The 23489-nt window shown below is 35.4% G+C and overlaps 1 pseudogene; it reads left to right on the top strand.

Moving 5' to 3' along the window:
* Positions 1–9098: 9098 nt before the first annotated feature.
* The window catches only part of LOC149560444 (clathrin heavy chain 1-like), a 30807-nt pseudogene continuing 16416 nt past the window's right edge, over positions 9099–23489 (top strand).

Below are 23489 nucleotides of genomic sequence, written 5' to 3'. Positions count from 1 at the left end.
CAACCTCTCCAGAATCTGTCTATAGGTCTTAAAGAACCGGGTGTCCAACCAATGGAGAATCATGAAAGGCCCGCAATATGATTTATTTGACAGCTGATCCTAGCACCAAATAAATCCTCCCCTCGTAAATTATCAGCTCATTTGCAAGGGTATAACTATTGTCTTCTATGCTATAATCAACAATATTGGTTGCCCATTGATCCCTGCCCTACTCTACAATAATCAGGTGTCTCTAATCCTCAACTATCTCTGTAATCACACACAAGTGGGGTCTCTGTAAGAGGGCATTAACTACAACATTTTGTGTACCCTTACTATAGGAGATAACAAAATCATAGGACTGTAACTTGTTGACCAACTTTGGTTGCCTCTAATTAAGATCCCACTGTCCAAGAAAATGCTTCAAGTTGTTGTGGTCCATTTTGATGCAAAATTTACTATCAACTAAGTAATACCTAATTTTGGCCAAGGCATGCATAATGACCAGAATCTCCTTGTCATAAACACTAAACAATCTATCAGGACCCCAAAACTTCCTTCTCTCAAATACAATGGGATGGCAGAATGACACCACTACCCTTACTTGAGGCATTACAATGCAACTCAAATGGCCTTGTGAAGTCTAGCAATGCTAACACTGGGCATGATGTGATAATCAACTTGAACTTCTCAAATTACTCTTTTGCCTAAGTAATCCACTCAAATGAACCCTGACGGGTCAGATCAATAAAGGGAGTTGCATGTTGAGACAAACTTACCAATAAATATGTGGTAGAATGCACACAACCCAATGAAAACTCTAAGTTGTGTCAAGTTCTCCAATGTAGGTTAATCCAGTATAGAACAAACCTTATCAAGGTCCATGCAAACTTCCTCTGCAATGATGATGTGCCCAAGATAAAGCTATTTAATCATGAGTAATGCACATTTGGACTCCTTCGCATACAAGAAAGCCCTATCAATAATATCCAATACTGTATCCAGTTGTGCTACATGATCATCCTATGTCTTACTATAAATAGATATGTCATCAAAAAACACTGGAACAAATCTCCCCAACTAGTTATGGAAGACTCTGTTCACTATAGACTAGAATATGGTGGGGCATTAGTCAAGCCAAAGGGAATGACTAGAAATTGGAAGTGGCCACAACATCACCAGAATGTCATCTTCTCCACATCCTTCTCTTTGACCCTTATCTAATGATATCCTAATCTCAAATCAGTTTTGGAGAAGTAGCATCCCCCATGCAGCTGATCAATCCGTGGAATTGGATATTAGTTCTTAATAGTTTTCCTATTTAGCATCTGGTAATCAATGCACATTTTTAGTGTCCCATGCATTTTTTTCACTAATACAACTGATGAAGCAAAAGGAGACTTCCTCGGCCTAACATGTCCCATAGTGAGCAACTCCTATATGGTCTTCTCTATCTGATCCTTAAGCCTCTTAAGTTGCTGGTAAGGAGTAATCATAACAGACTTAGTGCCCTCCTCTACCTCAATAATATGCTCAACTCCTTGATCACGTGGTCTACCAAGGGGTATGTCACTAAACACTTTAGAGAGTTTAGTTCTAGGCTATTGAATATCTAGGTGGTAGGTTGGCTTGTTTGTCCCATCTAAAGTAGGCAATGTCCTACACTCTGTTGCCCAATCAACTATATCATTATGTATTCCAATAAAAAAAACTAAAAAATACTATATCATTATGTTGTACAAGATGTTCCATACACCTGAACGAAATGACCTTCAGATTTCTATTTGTAATGGGCTTAAGGATGTGTGTTTTGCCATCCTTAATGAATCTCATCTCCATCCTTTTTGTAAAAACCCTAACTAGTTCTAACTCTAACAAATTATCAACTACTTTACTTTTAGATGTTTGACATTACGTCAAACACTTTACAAGCATACTCTGATAGCTAAAGTGTGTTGTTTCTTGGGCTTTTAGATTTTCTAACAAAGAAATGATATGAAAGAATCAATTGCCACTAATGTTCCAACTCTGAAAATTAGAATCAATGAAAATTCAGCATCTATCAATTCTGAAGGCTGCAAGAAAACTAACTTTAGTTGTTACAAATAATGATGAGACTGGAAAATTCTTAGCTCTTGATACAAGTTGCAACAAACCTTCGATTTCCCCTTTGAGTTACATTCCAATTCACCAATTGCTAGGTAGCTATTGACAAGACCATGATGCCAAAGAAATAAATGTATTGACTGGCCTGTAATGTTGTTCTGATATGAGCAGATATGGAGGTCCAGATAGATGTATAGGTAGGGACCAACGTAAAGATATCCAATGCCTTTGATCAGATGTACATGTGAGCCCAAAATTAGTCCAAGACTGTAGGAGAAATAATATCCAGTAGCAGAAATCTCTAAGCACGAGATCGCTGAAGCTTTATGCAAGATGTAACAACACCCAGCAAGGTCTTTGGCACACGAAATCACAAAAGACTCCTCACCAAAATGTAGCAGCTTGGCATCCAGGCTAAGAGGGTAAAAGAAACCAACGTTGCTGACCTAAGAATGCCAATCAAATGCAAATGATACTCTAACACAATGCCCGATCTTCCAATCTCAGTCCTTAAGTACGAAAATTTGCATACAAATTGCTTCAGCCAATGCTGAACCAACAACAGTAACAGTAAAGGAAGACTCCAAAACAATTTCCAGAATTCCATCCACTACAAACTCTCAGCACAATGAATTCTTCCAAGCTACAGCCAAAATAGTATGAGAAGATATTCCACAAACAACATTCTTTCAATCATAGATTTTCAAGACAATCTTCAGCCAACGAATTACTTCCAATTCGTTCAGCAATCAATGAAAATAAATCCCTGCTTAGACACAATGAGAATAGTAGGAGAAGATAGCAACTTTTTGCAACACAATCTGGAAGAAAATCTTTGATTTGAATCTACAATACTTCAGTTGTAGATCCAATGGAACAACCCAGAATTCAAACCCTTATACTTCAGCAAGGGCACAAAAATCAGAACTCAAAAAAGGCACAAAGGAAGCAAAAGCAAATAAATATCCAAGCATGCTTTTCTCAACAAATGGGCTTGTATTTATAATCTCCAAATTCCCTTTTTATTGCCAAAATGTAACATCACTCAAGAAGCTTCACCACACAACATTAATTAGAAGCTTTCTTTAGATTCTCTCACTTGACTTGGCTTAACTAATTAATAAATGGCACTTTCCAATAACAACTCAACTCTCAACTTAAGTGAAATTATAAAGTTAAATTATAGCTTTATAATAAGCTATTTAATAATTAATAATAATTTGGCACTAAAATATAATAACTCCCAAAATACTCTTCATTTAAATATGTTGTCTAAAATAGGAATCATGCCTATTATTTCTCTATGTGACGAAATGCACTTTCCAAAAATAGAAAGGGTCCATCTCAATCAACATTAAACTTACCAAAAATAGTAAATACGCAAAACTAAGCCCAAACAAAGTCCGATCTTAGCCAAACGAAGACCAACCTGTAGCTTACTAAAATTTGGAGAAGATAAGACCCTCCCAAGCCAAGTCACTGCCACAGAAGACCCTCTATCTACAATAATTAGCCTACGAGAATCACAATAATAGGCTAATCCCCGAAACTCCAATGCTAGAAAAAATGGGGACATTACATTTTTTGGCGCTGACATAAATGTCCTCAATAGTATGCAACTAGCTCATATCAAGTACTACATCAGTGCTGCCCATGTCTACTACATTGAAATCTGCCATAAAATAAAAATTATTTTACTTCATGGGAAGCTCAAAAATCAATTTATTACACCTAAGGGTGTAACCATTAGCCACCTGTACCCTAAGTCCCTCAAAGTCCTGTGTGCTAATCCCTATCTTGGCAACTAGATGCAAATCAAAAAAATTATGTGTAGCACCTGTATCAAAGCGTGCAATAACATGCTGCCCTGCCAAGAGCCCATGCATTTTGAAGGCACCTTCCTTTCTCATGCTAGAAAGGTACACCACCTTGAGGTTTGAATCATCAATCACTACATCACCATCCGCTGAAACCTCATCTGTCTCATGCTCATGATCAGTAGGCTATCCAGAAAAATCAAAACTCTCATCATCATTATAAAACCAATCCTTCATCTTATTTTTATCCTTAGGCTCTACTATAGAAACATAGTCACCTTCTCAGGTAAGATCATTTAGCATCTGTTTATCTAAAGTGGCTGCCATAAGATGCATAGAATCAGCTCTATCATCTTTCTTAGCAGCTTCTTTATCATATGATGAAGTAGTAGGTTTTGAAGAAAACTTACTTCATGGAGTAGATGACTCAAGATTCCTTGTCTTTTCCATTGCTTCCTTCAAGGTAGGTGGATCCAAGAACTTAACCTACCCTCTAAGTGGCTCAACTAAACCCTCTATGAATAGCATGACTCGTCTCCTCTCTGAGATATAATATACCATCACTGCTAGCCATAGAAACTCATTGATAAAGGCCTCAAGCACACCCATCTATCTCAATTGTGGCAGCTCTATTAAGTTTGTCTCAAGGTCCTTCCTATCAAACCGAACAAGCTATCAACAAACTCCTGAAAGGAAACTCTTTGATTGTGATGTAGTGAAACAAGCCCATGGTACCACCAGTCATGAGCTACTTCGTCCAAATACAACACAACAAAGAAGATGGCATCCTCATCAGTCATGGGCTGCAATACAAGATAATTGTTGAGCTTATCTAACCAAGCTTATGTTATAACTTTGTCACAACCATTAAAGTGGGTTGAGATCATCTTGCTTGTAATATCCCCAATTTAGTAGGTTCTTGGGGCTGCAATTTGCCAGCTCATCATCGCAACCCTCGTGAGTTGCAGTTGGATTTGAGGGTCTTAGTTGTAGACTTGCTATTTTTAGTAAGTTTATTTGTGGTCAATTACCATTTTTGGCAGGGCAAATGTTGACTCAATGGTGCTAGTCGTTAATTCAATCATTTTCTCAAGATGAGATAATTTATGCACTTTATGTTATATAATATAAAGTGTTGTTCTAATGTTGAAGCCTCTTTAGTGAAAGGTGTAATGATGAAGCCAATTTGCATAAGTGCTATTATAAATATTATTCTCATTATGAGAATTTGATCCTGGAATATTATTTTATTTCTCAATCATCTGGCTGAGGGTTTTTGAGTTCTAAGAATAATTCTGAGAATGCTTTGCAAATTGTTATTGAGGTAAAACAATTTGCCATTCCTCCTTACTGTTTCAACTGTGTCTAAGGAGAGAGTTTGCTAGATATTATTGTTTGAATTGGAGAGGAGAATAATTATGGTGCTTAGCTATCATGGATTGTGGAAATCTGATCTCTTTAAGAAGAGAATAATTGCCAAAGTCTGAAACCTGCATCCCAATTAAGGAGGTTGATTGGGAACGAGCTTGCTACTGTGAAAAATCAAACTATTGCAGTCACTGATTATTAATCTCCTATCACAAATGATTATTAAACTGCTGAAAATAAATTCCCAGCTAATATCGAAAAATAACACAACTGCAACTTCACTTAAAATATGGAAAGAAATGCGCAACAGAATCAACACAATATTTTCGGACAAATTGTCCCTGGAAAAACCCCTAAGGGAAAACCAGTTCTACAGATGAGAAATTATATTAAACTTCAGCAAATCAAGAGATACAAAATTCCTTGCCTCACATTGGCAGAACTCCGACAACCTCCTAATTTCTTCCGCTGATATTTCTCACTGCTATCCCTGCGCTAACACTGCGCCCTTGCTAACACTGCAAGACTGTTTGCTAACACTGCAAACTGCTTCTCCAAAAGCTTCCTTGCTAACACTGCAAGACTGTTTGCTAACACTGCAAGACTGTTTGCTAACACTGCAAACTGCTTCTCCAAAAGCTTCCTTGCTAACACTGCAAGACTGTTTGCTAACACTGCAAACTGCTTCACAAAAGCTTCTCTCTTGCTAACACTGCAAGACTGTTTGCTAACACTGCAAACTGCTTCTCCAAAAGCTTCCTTGCTAACACTGCAAACTGCTTCTCCAAAAGCTTCCTTGCTAATACTGCAAGACTGTTTGCTAACACTGCAAACTGCTTCTCCAAAAGCTTCCTGCCTTGTGCTCCAAATGCCCCCTAGACCCCTTTTTATACTACTCTCGTTGGTAAACCAACGACCGAGATTAAATCAAACCAACGACTGAGATTAAGACAACTCAACAGCCAATAATAGAATTGGTTGCAAGGTGTCCAAAAGGGAATCTCTAAAATTAGTAAATAATAACCATTTACTAATTTTTGGCAAGTGGACAAACAGCTGTCCAAACCACCCATAAATACAACCGCTATTCATAGATAAGAACAAACAGCTGTCCAAGCTACCCATAAATAGTGCTGCTATTTCCGGGTCAGAAATAACAGCTGTCCAACTAACAATAATTAACAGCTACTGTTCCATATTTAGTAGTGGTTTCCATTTCTTGGAATCACACCAGCAAATTGAGTCTGTGAATTATCTGAGGGTTGGCAGTTTACCAATAGGAGCTGCAATCATTATTTGGACCTCTCACTTTAAGATCAGGGGATCATCTATGCATAAAGGCTTTCGGCTGCACTCAGGACTGAACAATAAGCAACGTCCAAGGCCTGCGATCTGTATTTAGGCCAGTGGCTTACTACCTAAAGTCCTGCGATCATATTGGCAGGAGCTATATAGTCCGTCCTCCTTGGTTTGTACTTCATGCTGGAAGACTTGCGTTCATCTTGTATGTACTGTGATTTACTTTTGGGGTCCACCATTAATTTCATTTGCTGCTACACTCAACTTTCGGGTTCCACTTTATATATAGATTTGAATGTTGTTATTGTGTTTCCCATATAAACATTTGAATTATTCGAATTACTTCATTTGAAGCAGCTTTCAATATATGTTTTGTTCATTTCCAGTGTTGCACATTATTTGTGTTCAAATTCTCAAAACCAAATAAAAAGCATATATTCAACAAAAAAAAACAAGTTACATATGAATCTAACTTGTTCTCTTTTAATATCATCATGATTCTCAACTTCTGTGTTGTGAAGTTGTTAGCACCTTTAAGGTAGTCCTCAGATCTAATTACATTTGTCATCTCGAAGAATGGAATTCCACTATACTATTAAGCTAAGAAATTTGATTTGTCAAGTTTTATTTTGGATTTCCCTTACCTACGCTCTGATACCATGTAAATCTTAATCAAACTTATGATCAGACTATTATGGTTATGGCTTGTTTGCAGATTTAATGGATATTTATCTATATAGTTTGCTTGTAGCTGATAATCAACATAGAATAGATATGAATTAATTCAATTTTGAACACTGAATGCAAAGTTTGAATGTAATTTGATTGCTATACTGCAGGCCCGATCTAAAGAGATATAATCATTACATGATTTCGATGATAGATTCTCATAATCAGTTAACTTATCTATATCCACCGAGAGTCATATGAAGGAAAGGTCATGTGTATTTGGGTACATGTCTCTTTCAAGAGACACGATGTTAAAGACATATTTGTCAAACAAACCCGATGATCAGGTGTGATTATACATGGAACTATTTGCTAATAAACCAATGGTTATTGGTTATGTTTATACGCTAAACAATCTTCATTAACAGCCTCCAATCTATCATGTTAGTGGATCATCCACATGATCCATACTGAAGTACACACGATCGATATTGATCAAGGATGTGCAGCTCGATTCAAGAAATAAATATAATTTGATTGCTCAGATTTTCATACTTAGATTGATCAGTTTAATGCAAGAATGATCTCAATGAAATTTAAAGATAATTTAAGGTCTATGTATATGTGTGTTTATGCATGTATATCAGTTCACAAGGTGAACTAGCATACATACATCCACACACCTATGCATACAGTTTTCCAGTTTATCCTTGAACTCTGACCGATGCTATCATATTTTAACAGTAAGAAAAATTGAATCATAGGCATGTTAAGTGGATGGAGCAACTTTAGTCTTTCACCTTTACAATCAAACAAAAGAAAGGAGCAGCTAATAAGGTAGTTGATGCTTTGAAGAGGAGGGTGTTTGCAGAAATTCAGTTGTAGATTGTTGGATTGGATCAGATTAAAGGACTATACCAGGAGGAGGAGGATTTCAACGAGGCCTATAGAGTGTGTTTTGATTTTATGGTGACTTCTTTGATTTTGTGTTGCAGGAAGGACTTCTATTCAAAGGAAGCAGATTGGACATCCCAAATCTTCCATGAGGGAGAACATTATTAGGGAAAAGCATAATGGAACTCTAGGTGGACATTTTAGAGTAGATAGAACCTTGGACCAAGTTACAAGGTTCTATTATTGGCATGGTTTGTAGAGAGAAGCAAGCACTAATACATTTGGTATCGATTTGCGATGTCTAAGTGTCACAATTATGACGGACATGTGTCGCCACTGCGACAGTAGTAGACGTCGTTGTTGAATGTTGTGGGATATGCCAAATAGCTAAAGGATCATCTACAAACTCAGGGTTATTTCAACCTCTACCAATTCCTAATATGCCATGGGATAGTATAAGCATGCATTTTGTCCAAGATTGCCTAAGACTACTAGAGGTATGGATGTGGTGTTTGTGGTGATAGATAGATTTAACAAGATGGCTCACTTTGTGCCATGTAGGAGCAGTCATGATGAATCTCAAATTACAAAATTATTTTTCAAGCAAGTGGTTAGGATTCATGGACTGCCACTATCCATTTTGACTGACACAGATACTAAGTTTGTGGGCCGCTTTTGGAGGGCCCTATGGAAGACATTGCGGACTTACTCACATTTTCTTCAGCCTATCATCCACAAATAGATGGCCAAATAGAAGTTGTGCATAGGGCACTTGGCAACTTCCTAAAATGTCTGACAAAGAAACATGGAGTAGCTTGGGATCTAAGTTCAAGCCAGGCAGAATATGCATACAATGAATCATTCAATAGGTCTAAAAGAAAGACTCCATTTGAAGTGGTGTATAGGTACCATCCTAGAGGACCCATGGAGTTGAGAGATATTCATAACATGTAAGGTAGAAGTGCCATGGGAGAGACTTTTGTAGAAGCTATTAAGTATGCTCATGAAGAAGTAAACACTCGGTTGGAAAATTCAGTAATAAAGTACAAAGAGAAGGTAGAACAGACAAGGAAGGAGAAACATTTCAAAGTTGGTGACTTGGTGTTGGCATATTTGAGGAAGGAGAGACTGCCTGAAGATCAGTACCATAAGCTTCTCGTGAAGAAGATAGGTCCATGAAAAATTCTTTATAAGCATGGTCATAATGCATATGAAATAGAGCTTCCACCTAATATTGGGATATCACCCTTTTTCAACATAGAAGATCTGACTTTGTACAAAGGGGATAATGAGGTTAGTGATCAGAACAGGTAGAGGACACCTAAAAAGATGTGGAATGGATTATAGACTTGCCACCTAACAAGCCCTTGAAATTGGAATGCATTCTTGCCACTTAGTGATTAGAAAGAAAAAGAAGGGCACCTAAAATGAGTATTTGGTCAAATGGCATGCTCTTCCTAAAGCTGAAGCAGTATGGATGGCAGAGCATGATGTGATCAAACATGAAGTCACTTTGCAGGAGCTAGCAACTCAAGGGACTTGAGTTTTACCATCATGGGACGTATAATGCAGGGGCATCCTAGTTGACCCTCCCATGTCTCCCTTCAATTTTGGGCATTTTGATCACTAGTTAATTGCATTTAGGTGTGTTTTGCATTTGTGGTCATTTCATGTTGAGTTGTAATCATTTGACAAGTTTTTGAATCATTTGCTCATTGGTCAACTCGAGTCAACACTAGTCAACGAGTAGTCAAAGTTGCATTTTGGTTGATTATGGTATAATATTAAAATTGGCACAATCTGAAGCTAATTGGATGTGTTTGTAAGGGTCTTGTGTTGGTTTGTATAGAAATTATCTTTAATGTTACAAAATTGGAAAAACCTTGCAAAGTTGAAAAGGTGCAAAACTGAAACTTTTGGAACTTTTGTAAAATTGCAGAATATAAAGTGTAACCATGAATTTTTGGTTGTTTGTTGCACGTGGGAAGTTGGGAAGTCTTTGACCCTCAGTGGTCTCTTGTTGGACATTAATAAATTTATCTGATCTTATCTTATCTCCCATAGTGATTTAAGATGATGATCGATAATTTATATCTCTTTTTATTTTCAATTTGGCTTTGAACATTTACTTCTATATATGCACTAAGCACATGGTACATATTATTTCATTCATTCTGCATACTTTAGTTGATTGAAACACTAGTACATTTGACCCTATTTTTAGACCAAAATTTTCGACCATCTATTAAAATGGGGTCAAATTGGTTGGAATATGCAAGGGAAAACATCTTTTGTTTAAATCCATGCCTATGTTGGTCAAAATTTCGACCAACACGGGTTTCATTATGTTAAAATAAAAAAAGTTCTACTTCATGTGAAGAGAAATTCTTGTTCAATGGGCAAATTAAAGGGGCTTTGACCATCATGTGTGGAAGGGTGTTTTGCAGATGAAAGGGAGTGAGTGGTGAGAGGAGTGGTGTGTTTGCAGACCAGCATTTGCAAAATGAGAATGTGTTAGTAAGGGGAGGCATTTTCAGCAGGGGCCACGTTGAGCCTTGCAAGTGGTGTTTGGATGTGCCATGAGCCAACATATAATACATGTGTTTTGGTGCATTCGAGGATAGACCCCATCCTCTAATTGTTCTTTGCAAAAATTGTGGTGGCATGTTTTTTTGTGGAAGCACAAGTTGAAGGCAAGTGCTTTCTTTGGGAGGACAAGACCCTAATTCATTGTTATGCCACAGGAAAGACTTGTATTCTTATTTCCTATACAAGCAACACTTTCTTGACTATAAGTCTTGAATCTGGCCTGCATTGATGGAGGCAAAGTAAATAAATGTTTGAATCTCAGATTTTATGGGTTTAGTGGGCTATTTGGTTTGTTTTGTAAATGTCTTTTGGTATTTTTCTTTTCTTTTGAAAGCTTATGGGTTTTGAACCTGTGTGGATTTTGTCGCCAGGACTACGTGCCAACAGTGTTTGACAACTTCAGTGCAAATGTGGTGGTGGATGGGAGTATGGTGAACCTTGGCCTTCGAGAAACGGCAGGTAACACTATTTTAGGTTTTCGTTTCAACTTTAGTGCCTATATGTACATTAATGTTTCAGATCAAAATTTATCAAAAGGAATTTTAGAAGATGCTTCATGGGTGTTCATGGTATCTAAACATAGAGTTTCAGCCACATGAAAGTTTTATCATATCAATTTGTAAAATGCAAAAGCAAATTAGAGCAACCAATATCATATCAGACACAAACAAAGGATCCTTATTTTTGAATGTACATCGGTTATCATGACTTAAATAAGAAAGCTAAAAATTACCAATTTCTTGTCTCTAGAATAGAATAGTCAGTTAATGAGTTGCATGTAGCTTCTCCAAATATGACCTAATATCTTATTATGATTGTGATCAGATCAGAATGGGACTTGAGAATAAAGATAAAAAGCTATTGAAACACATTTTTGTGGTTAAGAATTATTTACCATGCTTCTTTGTCTACTTCCAGACCAACTTAGTTATTTAGACCTATAAGGTATCTTGTCCTAAAGTTATTTCATCCTCTAAATGTTATTTAGAACTACCTATAAGATATTTTGTCCTTGCCTCAAGAACACTAATGATAACACATTAAGAACCATGAGATTATACTCAATAGCATGAAGAATTAAAATTATGTACCACAAAAAATAAGTACTTTTTTGGCTAGTACATGAACTCCTATATCTGGGAAATGATATCTCTAGAGATGGTATCATTGTGGATGAATATGGATTAAAGTTTCATTGATTGTTTCTATGACCTATATGCATCATAGACAAAGTTATTATAGCTCAAATATTTCATTTTTTATGAGGTAATTGTGAACAGTTCAATGATGATCCACAAGATTGGTTGATCAAATTGTTTTAGTTGCTACTACCACCCCTAGTCATCTTTTTGCATGCATCCCTTTGAATGAATGCTCTTTTTTCTTTACATACATATCTGCTAGTTGCTTTCTTCTCAATTTAACAAAAGAATATTTCTCTATCCTTTCAATCTTATATCTCAATGTTAGCAATGTACATTGTTCAGGCTCCTATCATTCAAAGGATTCTTGACAATGCCTTAACAGGGAAACAAAGCATCCAAATTAAAACAATTTTGTCCAAGGGCTTAAAAAATCAATCTTCGCTTACACAACAATCTAAGGCCTCCAAGAAAGATATATACACAACTTTGCAAGGTAAACAAAGTAGAGGCCTTTCTTTTATTCCAAGACTTTAGTTTTGAGAAAAAATAATATACTACACATTGACTGTTCTGAGAGAAGGATACACATTTCAAATGGAAGACAATGGCAGTTTTTAATGAGATCAATAAGTGCTCACATGATTGAAAGATAGCAAAAATAGTATTCATTTGGAATACAACAAATATACCATAAATTGAATTGATTGAAATATGATGACAATGATGAGATGTTAACAAAATTGCTTGGTAGTACATCATTTGTTCCAACACTAAAACTTGCAAAAAAATTAGGCCTAGATAGTTCTATAATGCTATCAATCATCAAATGTCCTTATGACACAAATAGTGTGCTTGAAGCATTAGGCACAAATTGCAACATGCAATTTGTGCCATATGGAGAAACACTAGGGTGCAAAATGCCATTAGAAACTGCATAACAAAACCTTCAAAAACCATTGCAAGTTTATCCCATGTTTTGACAGAACTGAAAACAACATAGAGTTTTTCAATTAATAAGCTTTAATAGGGGTCCACACAAAAAATACTAGAATGCATAAAGATTTCCTTTAGGAAAAAGAAAATAAATTTAGGGAAACTAAGATGAGTATTCTATTGAAATCTCATTCTAGATGTCATAAAAGAAAATTATGGTTGAGTGAACATGGAAGAATAAGGAAATAACCAAGCCACACTAAACTGCCTTTCCAAATAAACAACACTATATATACCTTCAATATCATGTCAGCTTCAGGTCATGTAGACTGTAATGGAGATCCAACATTCTGGGTCATATCACCAACAGCATTTGGTTGACCATCCTTGCCAGCAACATTTGTTGGATACAATTAAATAATTGTGTATTGTCTTTGATGTTACACAAATGTCATATCAGTTATCAGACAGAGTCTACCGAGTTCTATCAACCAGGAAAACAGTTTACAGAGTCTACCGAGCTCAGTCGGTCAGTAAAAGCCTTTTGCAGTGTATATCGAGCATTCCTGTATGTCACACGGTGAGTTAGTGTTAACCGAGTTCACTCGGTAAGCTAAGGAAATTTTTAGTTCTTACCGAGATCACTCGGGTATCAAAGGATTTTGTAGCGAACGGTTAGTGTTAACCGAGTTCGCACGGTAAGCTAAGGAAAGCCGAGTTTTCACCGAGCTCACTCAGTAGTCGAAGACAGCTTTTACCGAGTCCAGTCGGTTTCCAAAGGAAGTGGCAGGTTTACCGAATTCCCCGGTAATTGTAGTTTTTACCGAGTTCTGCCGGTTAACACAGGAAGGAAGTTTTTGTTTTGTATTGACCGAGCAGCGTCGGCCAGTGAAGAATTTTGTTTTTTAGTTCAAGCCGACTTTGGAATATGTTTCATCAAGTTGGTTGGGCAAGCCGACTTTGGAATTGTTTTAACAAGTTGGTTGGGCCGACCTGGTATTAAGAATAATATATAAAGAGGTGCTCAAGATAAAAAAAAGTAGAGGAGAGAATGAATATACGGATAGTGCAAGGAAATGCAAGGAAGAGACTTGTGTGTGCCTAAGTAGAATTGAGCAGAGGGAAATCTTGGAGCTGCAGAGATATATTTGATCAGTAAGGATCTTGTGGAGCAAAACTGAGATCTGTATTCAGCAAGATAAGTTGCATGTATTTTCAAATCATTCATTGTTGCTTTCTAACCATTGTAACAGTGATTCCAAAATCTCCTAACAGAGTTGGTTTAACATCCATTTCATAAATCCTTTAACAGGGTGGCAATTCAGTTGAATTGTTCAAAAGACCTCTTACAAGGCCACTCCTAACAGGGTGATTAAATCCTCTAACAGGGTCACACCTAACAGTGTGTTTTGTAACCTTTAACAGGGTTGGCTCCTAACAGGGCTCACTTCAGAAGAGTGAAAATTGGTGACTAGTTGCTGGTGGTTTTTCCCATATTGGGTTTCCACATAAATCTGGTGTCTACTGTGTTAATGATTACTTTCTTTTACATAATTGCTTATTTCAGTAAATGCTTCATAAATTAACTAAACACCTATCAAGTTTTAAGCAGTGATTTTTGTAGCAGCAGCAACTAAGTTTAAGGCATCTTTGGGACTTTTGAAAATGTTTTTGTGGTAACTGATTCACCCCTCCCCTCTCAGTTACACCATCTTCATTTTCCAATAGATTCCTACTACTCAGAAGCATCCAAAGTCTTCTACTTTCCACATCATTAACATTTGAACCTGAAGGTGATGTCAGATTTCCTTGTGCTTGTGCTTACATTAATAGTTGTTGTTGCTGTGGACTTAGCATTTGAAGTTGGTGGCATTGCTATTGTGGAGAATGAATAAATGATTTTTGTGTCTATAGAAGACCTGGCCACCCTAGATACAAACACATTTGAAAAATAATGAATGTCAAAAAATGTGCTTAAGACTGGAAATACAAAGAAATTATTTTCTAGTGAAGCAATGGATAGCATAAGAACATGAGAACTAAAGTACTGTCTAACAACCATTGAATATAAAATAGCCATTCATCTTTCCAAAAAATCTATCAAACATCATACATAATAGTAAATGACCCATTAATGGAGTCTTCATTACAAATTATTGTGATTGTATGCATGTATGAAATGAAGAAGATTAACTCTCAAAGACGTTAATTAAATGACCCATTAATGGAGTCTCTGTTACAAATTATTGTGATTGAATGCATGTGTGAAATGAAGAAGATTAACACTCAAAGGGGTCAATTGTAAGACAAAAAAATTAGCTAAAAGAAAGTGAATAAGAGATATCTTTGGTCAATGACAAAAAAAAGGATTGGTGCTCCAAGAAGCTAACTCGCATTCACTTCTTCTAAATAACAACATAAGAGAGTAAATATAGGTAGTTTTTCAAATATATATTTTTGGGGTCTATCAAGTAGCTCCAGCCCTGCTGTATCAAGAACAATAGCTAGAGATATAAAAATAATTCAAAAACTATATAGCAAATGAAAATCTTTTCACCAAATATAGCGATAGAAAATTTGAACAAAAGTTGCTCCTACATAAACCCAACCATCTAGTTAGCATATAGTCAATGAGAGCCATGTTGCACAACCATAACCCTCCAAAAAAATAATGGAAAAATAACAAAAGGAATCAAATAATCCTTCAAACACCACTAAGAAACACAAACCAGACTAGATTGGCTCATATGGCCACTTTCAGGAGGCACTATTTTCCAGCATCCTAATACATTAGCATATACACTGTTTCCATAAATAGGTCTAATTGAAGCAAGCACTGCAACATGCACCTTCAAAAATTTAATTACCTCTACACTCCATACACAACCTGAGTCAACAAAAAAAGCAGCATCATAGAGCCAAGGATTAACTTCAAGGTCCATAATGAAAAGAAATGACCATGTACCACATAGACAAACAAGATTCTAACAAAATATCCCCTAAACCTTTTTATCCACCCCTTAATTATGTAATTCTTCTTCCAGCTAGGAAGTGGAAGCTTTGTCTTAACTAGAAAGATTGCATGTGCTTCCTACCTATAATCTATAGTAGCTTCCCCTAAAAAATATCACCATTCTTGACTATTTTCTCTTCATTCCCTTGAGAAAGGGCTTGACCATACATTCATTCACATTCTCACTCACAAAAACTTACATAGATTCTCCTTACATTCAGCTGATATCATAGCAAACAACTAAAAGCATCTAGTGTCAACCAAGTATTCAAGCCCAAAGGTGGTCTTTTAACAATAGCATTAGCTCCAAATCATCACAGTTAAAATCTTCTATAGTCAATGGTCCACATTTGGTCTTTGGCTTAGGAGGACCCAGCACACATCATCTTAATAGAAACCAAAATAGCACAGCCACAAGACACATGAAACAAAATGATCTGAAACATGAACGATAAAAACCCACACATAATCAAAAGTAATATTAAGAAAACATTGGATGGGTTACCTAATATTTGCTATTGTAGAGATTCACTATAGTTGTGTGAGAAAGGAGGAGATTGTGGGCTACAATATATGGCTTTTTTGCCAAATGATGAGTCGACGGGATTATGCCCATATCTAATCCTATAGCCGCATAGGCATAAGGTTCATTTAAAGTGATCCAGTGTTTCACTCTATCTCCAAACTCTTGAAACTAGACTTTAGTCTAAGCTACAAAGTCTTTCTTGCATTCTTAGGAACACTGTCTCTTTTATGCAAGTATGATGACCAAGAAAATAAATTAAAGTTTAATGATTTACAAGTGTTGCTTACTCAATGATTTGAAGCATCCTTTTTTAGGAGGGTTTTAGATATTGTGTTTCGAAGAGGCCTTGATCTTGCAGCTGTGAGAAGCACATATGTTACCACTTACATATGAATGATAGTTAAAAGTATTTGTCCTCACAAGGCCTCTCAAAGGACGGCTACACAAAAGTTCTCAAGGTTTTGTCATATTGACATAAGGGCTAGGTAGATTTCTCAACCCAAATTTAATTTTCTTCAAACTAAAGCAATGCAATTGGGATTATTTTAGACTTTTCCTACATACTAACATCTTGGGTCCTCTATTCCTGTGGGATGATCAAAACCACCAGCTATTTTGCAGAGGGCATCCAAGTTCTCGTCAACACAAATGGCATTAACAGTTGGCTAAGGAGACTATAGAGTGAGCAACACAGAAGATTAAGGGCATCCTCAGCATCCTGTACACATTCTCTAGGTATTTTAATATTATGGTTTGCAATCTGACTACCTCTCTCTATCTCTAGGGTTTATGGTTTCCCCAACTTATGGCTTCTTTTGTATTTATCACAATTTTGTGCAATTGGTTCGAGTTTGGGGTTTCCTACATGTTTGTTTACATGAAATTGCATGTGTAAAGAATACTTATGGTTTTCAAAAAAATTATGTTTTTTTCATGTACAAGAATAGGTAGCAAACCTATTATTACAAATCTAGAAAGTATAGGATTAAATAAATGATCTCTAAATTTTTTGGGAGAAAGTATAAGGTATATAGTGAGAAGGCATTCTATACCCAAGTGTATGACATCTAGATTTCCTATACCCTCCAAAATAACTTCAAATTTAAATCCTATGTTAGTGATGACATGTGGTTTCTATTTCCACTCATTACAATTTCATGTCTGATTTTTGTCTTTTTTATTATGTTATAAGTTTTCATTTAGCATAATTAGGCTTCTATCTTACATCAGTTTGTTGTATCTCCTCAAATACAACTTATTCCAATTCATTATCATCAAAGGATCATTTAGTAACTTAGTGCTTAAGTCATATTTGAGCCTATTGGGCCATCATCCTTTTGATTGTACAATTTTAAAAAAGTGGGTCACATCTCCCTCCTCTTCTAATGTTCTATCCTTCCATATTTCTCTTTAATTTACACCAAATAATATCAAATATTTTCAAATGGAAATAAACTTGATGAGGCTATAGGCTTGATTGAAGTGCATGTTTCAGATAGATCATTCTTTAATATTGAGGAGTTTATTAATCCATGAAGGGTGTGAAACGAGTACACAAATGTCTTTTTATTAGTTAAAAGGGTAAGAGTTGTGTTATTATAAGAATAAATTGCATCCCTTTTTACTCATGTTTTTCTTACCATTAAATATTATTTGGCTATGTTTAGAATATTGAGATCTCATTGAGCTGGTTATTAGAAATAGAAAACTAACAAGGAAACATATTTCTATTTTTTTTGAGTAATTTTTTTTTCATGCTCCTCTACTTCCTTTTACTCTATCATGGATAGTTCAAGAGCATCATTTGTAATACCTTCATTTGAAAAATGTGATAGATTGACTAGACAATAAGAAAACATGTCAACTTGATGTATCTTCAAAGTCTCTTGCATTGATTCACAATTCAAGGGTAAAGGAAAGATGAAGAGGACTCATAAGCTAAATTCCCAAATAGAAAAGCATAATACACACTTCAAGAACCTCGTTTGAAGGTGCAGATTTAACATCTCTGAAAAATTTATTGCACTTAACTATTTAAAAGACTTATTCTCACATTAGCCATCTCCAATACTAAATCACTACACAATTGCTAGCAGGATGTTTTGTGCTTTGATACCACTGTAGGACGCTACGCTGTTTCATATTGAAATTTTTGTAACCTGAACTCTGAGAAATTTTGTCAAATAGTTTGCTTTATTTTACCGCTTTGAAAACCCAACTAATTTGTCCTTCAAGAGAGTTAGGATTCATACTGGGCTAGTTACTTGCACAGGTTCTTTGTGAAAAGCATTTGATTATTTTAAAATAAAGCATGGAGTAATTCTGAAACTAAATGACAAACAATTTTTGTACTATAGCTTTGAATTTCTAATATTTACAAAAAGTATTCCACCAATATGACCACCATGCAATGCCGACTACTGCTATGTAATATACCAGCCCTTGTAAATTTGATGTATAGCTTGAGAAAAGAACTATATCATTTATAATTAGAGCGTAGAGCCATATAAAGAATAAATATACCTATTAAGAACATGCTTGCCCCTGTTGAATGATTTTCAAAAGGTAATGTCCATCTGCCTAGAGCACACATAGATCACATCTAATTCATATTTCCTTTTCTATATTACTGAAGAGCATATATTTCCTCAAGAAAAACATTGCTATACATTAATATGTTTCGATCTTTTAGTCATCTTCATTAGTTGATGCATTAATCACATTAGTCATTGCTATCAGGATTAGTCAAGGCATGCTGCTGATAGCACCTAAGTAGGTTTCACCTTGTGACATCTCTGTGAGGCATTTTGCAAATAATTAAGATACATTGTCTATAACTCCACATTTTGCAAACATCTAGGCCTTCTAAAATTTATAAGATCATTTTAGTTACATTTGAAAACATTAATTTACAATTTCCATATGTGCAGATATAAACATTAACTACAACATGTCCAATTTATTTGCAAATATATTTTCCTGTGAAGAAAGACCACACCTGACAATATGAATCCAAAACAAAATAATGAGACAATGGTTGCATTGTGGGCTTAGTTCTAAAGAAAACCTAATAAATGTTATTGTCCTTGCAAAAAGTGTAAGGGCTTAAAGAATCGAAGAATTCTAATGACAACAATCCAGAGTCATTGTAGGCAACATGGTCACATTGAAGGGGGCCACAATTTTTATCCATTACTGAATGTGGATTTCCTACTGGAGGAACATGGAGGTGTGAATATCCAAGCTGAGGATAACACTCCCATGGAAGAAGATGATAATGTGCCAGAGGACATGATTGAAGAAGATGGTATTGGGGCAGGTGATGAAGAAGCTCACAATAATGGTATTAGCAAATCTAATAATGATGATGAAGATGGTCTTGATATACCTTTACTTGAGACAGCACACAAGCCCTTATATGAAGGCTCCCAATCAATTCTACTCTCGCCTATAGTGTTGTTGGTGAACTTAAAGGTTATGAATGGTATATCTAAAGTAGCAATGTCATGTATGCTAAGGTATGTCATTTTTGTCATCTTCAATGTAAGCATACAATTACTATTTATTATATTAACAATGCATATTTGTTGTTGTAGGTTGATTAGTGAGTTTTTGTTACCACCATCAAACATTTTTCCTCTTTCATACCAAGAATTATCTAACATTATGAATCAGATTGGAATGAAGTATCAAACAATACATGCATGTCTCAATGATCACGTTCTATATCATAAACAACATGAATTTGCAATAGAATGCCCTAATTGTCATATTAGTAGATATCGGCTAGATCAAATAACAAAAAAGGTGCCTCACAAGGTTCTTCAATACATTCCCATTATTGCACGTCTTCAAAAATTATTTAGGTGCACTAGCTTGGCACAATTTATGGATTAACATGCACGCAATAGAAGTTAAGATGACATTATGGGAATGCCTGCCGATGGTTTTACATTCAAAGAGATAGAAGAAACATGGTCACACTTTAAAGAAGAACCTCGTAATCTGAAACTTTCATTGGTAGTGGACGGTGTCAATCCATATGGAGATATGAGATCTGTTTACTTAGTGTGGCCTATTTCTATTATTAACAATAACATTCTTCCTTGGATGTCCATAAAGAGGGAGCACATAATGTTGTCAATGATTGTGCCAGGTATTTTTTAATTTTATAGTTATCTAAATTAATTTATAAACAGTGCATGAAAATGGTCATAATAATTATGTAATGTTTATGTTTATTCAATTACTAACTAAATACCAAGTTAAAGATATGAACGTGTATATTGAGCCCCTAATTGATGACTTGTTAAAGTTATGGAATGACATCACCGTGTATGACATCTCTAGACCGATAAGACACTGACAATTTTAATTCCATGCAATGCTTGTATGGACAATACATGATGCCCTTGGGCTAACTCATTTGTGTGTTATGTTATACTGTTAAGATCACATACTTTTGGTTTGTTATAGTGCTTACACATTACTATCATATGCTTAAGTTGAGCATGATAATTGTACATGATCCAATTGTACATGATCTTTTAGGTCTTCAGACAGAGGGAAAATTTGCATGTCTAGTTTGTGGTCTGAAGATGAAATCTTGTCATTTGAGAAGTTTAGGAAAGCAGGTGTTCGATGAGTTTAGACAATTTCTCCACAATATCATAGGTATTGAATTGCCGAAAAATATCTTTTCAATGGGAAAGAAGAGACATCATCAAGGCCACAAAGAATGACACCTCATCTATGGAAGTCGGAATACAATTGTCTAAATCGTCGAAGTAATGTCCAATTTGTTATTTGAAGTTTAAAATTTGTATTTTGATATTGTCTTATATTTAATAATGTTGTAATTGATGCTCCTAAAGGTCATCAAGGCATCAATGACCAACTTCCTAGAGGAATAAAAGGTTATCCTACTCAATTCAGTAGATTACTGTACTACAAGGGTCTCCCAATCATGCATTTGTGTGATTCTATGCATATTGGAAAGAATGTAATAGAGACACTATGAAAAATGTTGGATGGAAGGCATGATAGAGAATAAATTGCCAAAATGTGTACTGACATTCATGAATCTAATCATGCACTAAAAGATTTCATTGAATCAAATAGCAATGGAGACCACATAAATACAAGTGCCCTTCCTTGATTATTAATGGAGCAACAAAGTGATGCATTAAAAGAAGTCATAAAAAAGAAAAATTTCCAATAGGATTTGCTGCAAATATAAGCACTCTTTTATCAAAGAAAGGTGATTTTGGGGTAGGGTTGAAAACACATGATTGGCATACCTTTGTCAAGGTAAGTCATGTTCTATATTTACAGTATATTTATAAAATTGAATGTACTACCTATTGTATTATTTAATAATATATTGAAATGATCATTTTTTAATGATTGCAGTATGTCCTACCTCTATCCCTTCCACACTAGTTTGACAACAGTATTAAACAAGTTATATATGATCTTGAAAAATACATGAGGTTAGAAGTGTTTTTTCTTAGATTTGTAGCTTTTTATCTGAAATCTATTGTATAATTTTATTTAAAATCTTGTTTATGTACTTTTGTGTGTTGAATCTCTTTTAGGTGGTTATCATCTAAAGAAATTGATTAAAAAGATATAAAATATGGGAAGAGAAAAATTCCACAGCTTATGTGTGAAATGCAAAATTGTTTACCTCTAACCTTTTTCAATACTCAAGAACACTACCTCATACATCAAGTTGAGGAGATTTAATTGTATGGACCTATACAAACTAGGTCAATGTGGATGCTTGAGAGGCACTTGAAATTTATGATGGGCTTGGTTCGACAAAGAGCATATCCTGAGGGTTCTATGGTAAAGGGATATATGGTATACCAGACCATGGTGTACATTAGTGAATATCTTCCAAAGTTTGCAATAAATATTCATGTAGATTGCATTTGCAATCCCAACTCTAATGACAAATTCGAAGGCGAGTACCTGATGGGGAAAGGTAGATTGAGGAGGGTGAGAGGTAATTATAAGTTTTTTTTTTGTAGTTTAATAATTCTTACCCATCATCAATATATAAGTTGTTTCTAATTGGTGTAATTGTCTTATTTATAGTTGGTTGTGAGTGGGATGCACTATATTTGTATATTGCAAACAATCTTAATTGGATGCTAGTATGGATTGAACAGTCTTAAGAAAATGGTCACTCATTAACATGGGATGGTGTTGCATTCTTGGTTAAAGAAGCTCATGATAATGGGGATCCCAATGTTATGGCAATGCTACTTGATCTAGTCCATGGCTTAAGAGATACAAAAGTACATATAAGATTACTAATCATGAGACATGATTTTAATATCAACTCACAGATCGATGCAAATAATCTTGACATGTTTGAATAATTGTAGGTCAAACACCACAAAGCTATGTACTACTATGGCTATAAATTTTGCACAAAAAAGTTAGCTAAAATGAAGAAAATGTGTGATTTCTAGATAATTGCAATTTTTGCGGTCACCAATATTTCATCTAGAACTGACATATATCCTCAATAATCTAAAAATTGATACTATGAAATTTTGGATTATATACTTGAGTATGACTTTAATTCATTCAAAATAGTTCTATTTTTCATTAAATGGTTCAGGCTATGACCTAATCAAAATGATCCTGATAGGACTATTATTGAACATGATGGTGGATTTACTGTGATTAATACAAGGTCATTTGAGCCAGTCGGAGATGAGCTCTATGTTCTTCCAAGCCAATTCGAGAAAGTGTTTTACTTTGGTGTTCCACACAAACTAGGTTGGTCATTAGTTGTTAGACATGACCCAAGAGGAAGGCCGATAAAGCATAATGTGATGGAAGAAGAAGATATTGAAGAAGCATAAGATGAAGTAAATGATTATTAGGAACGATAGTTACCCAGTGATGAAGAAGAAGAAGATGGTGATGATTTTTGTCATGCGAACGATAATGGTGATAATGATGATGATGATGTTGATGAAGATCATGATCATGGTGATGATCATGGAGATGATGGTGATGAAGATGATGATGAGGGTGATGAAGATGGTGGTGGTGACGACGATGATCAAAGTGACAAGTATGATGATGGTGATGATGATGATGATAATGATGATAACATGGATGAAGATCAT

This window comes from Cupressus sempervirens, chromosome 4, assembly GCF_028749045.1.
Source record: "Cupressus sempervirens isolate cs-2001-9-10 chromosome 4, ASM2874904v1, whole genome shotgun sequence".
NCBI lineage: Eukaryota > Viridiplantae > Streptophyta > Pinopsida > Cupressales > Cupressaceae > Cupressus > Cupressus sempervirens.
The sequence above is the reverse complement of the archived record's forward strand: the minus strand, read 5'-3'. Positions and strand labels throughout refer to the sequence as shown.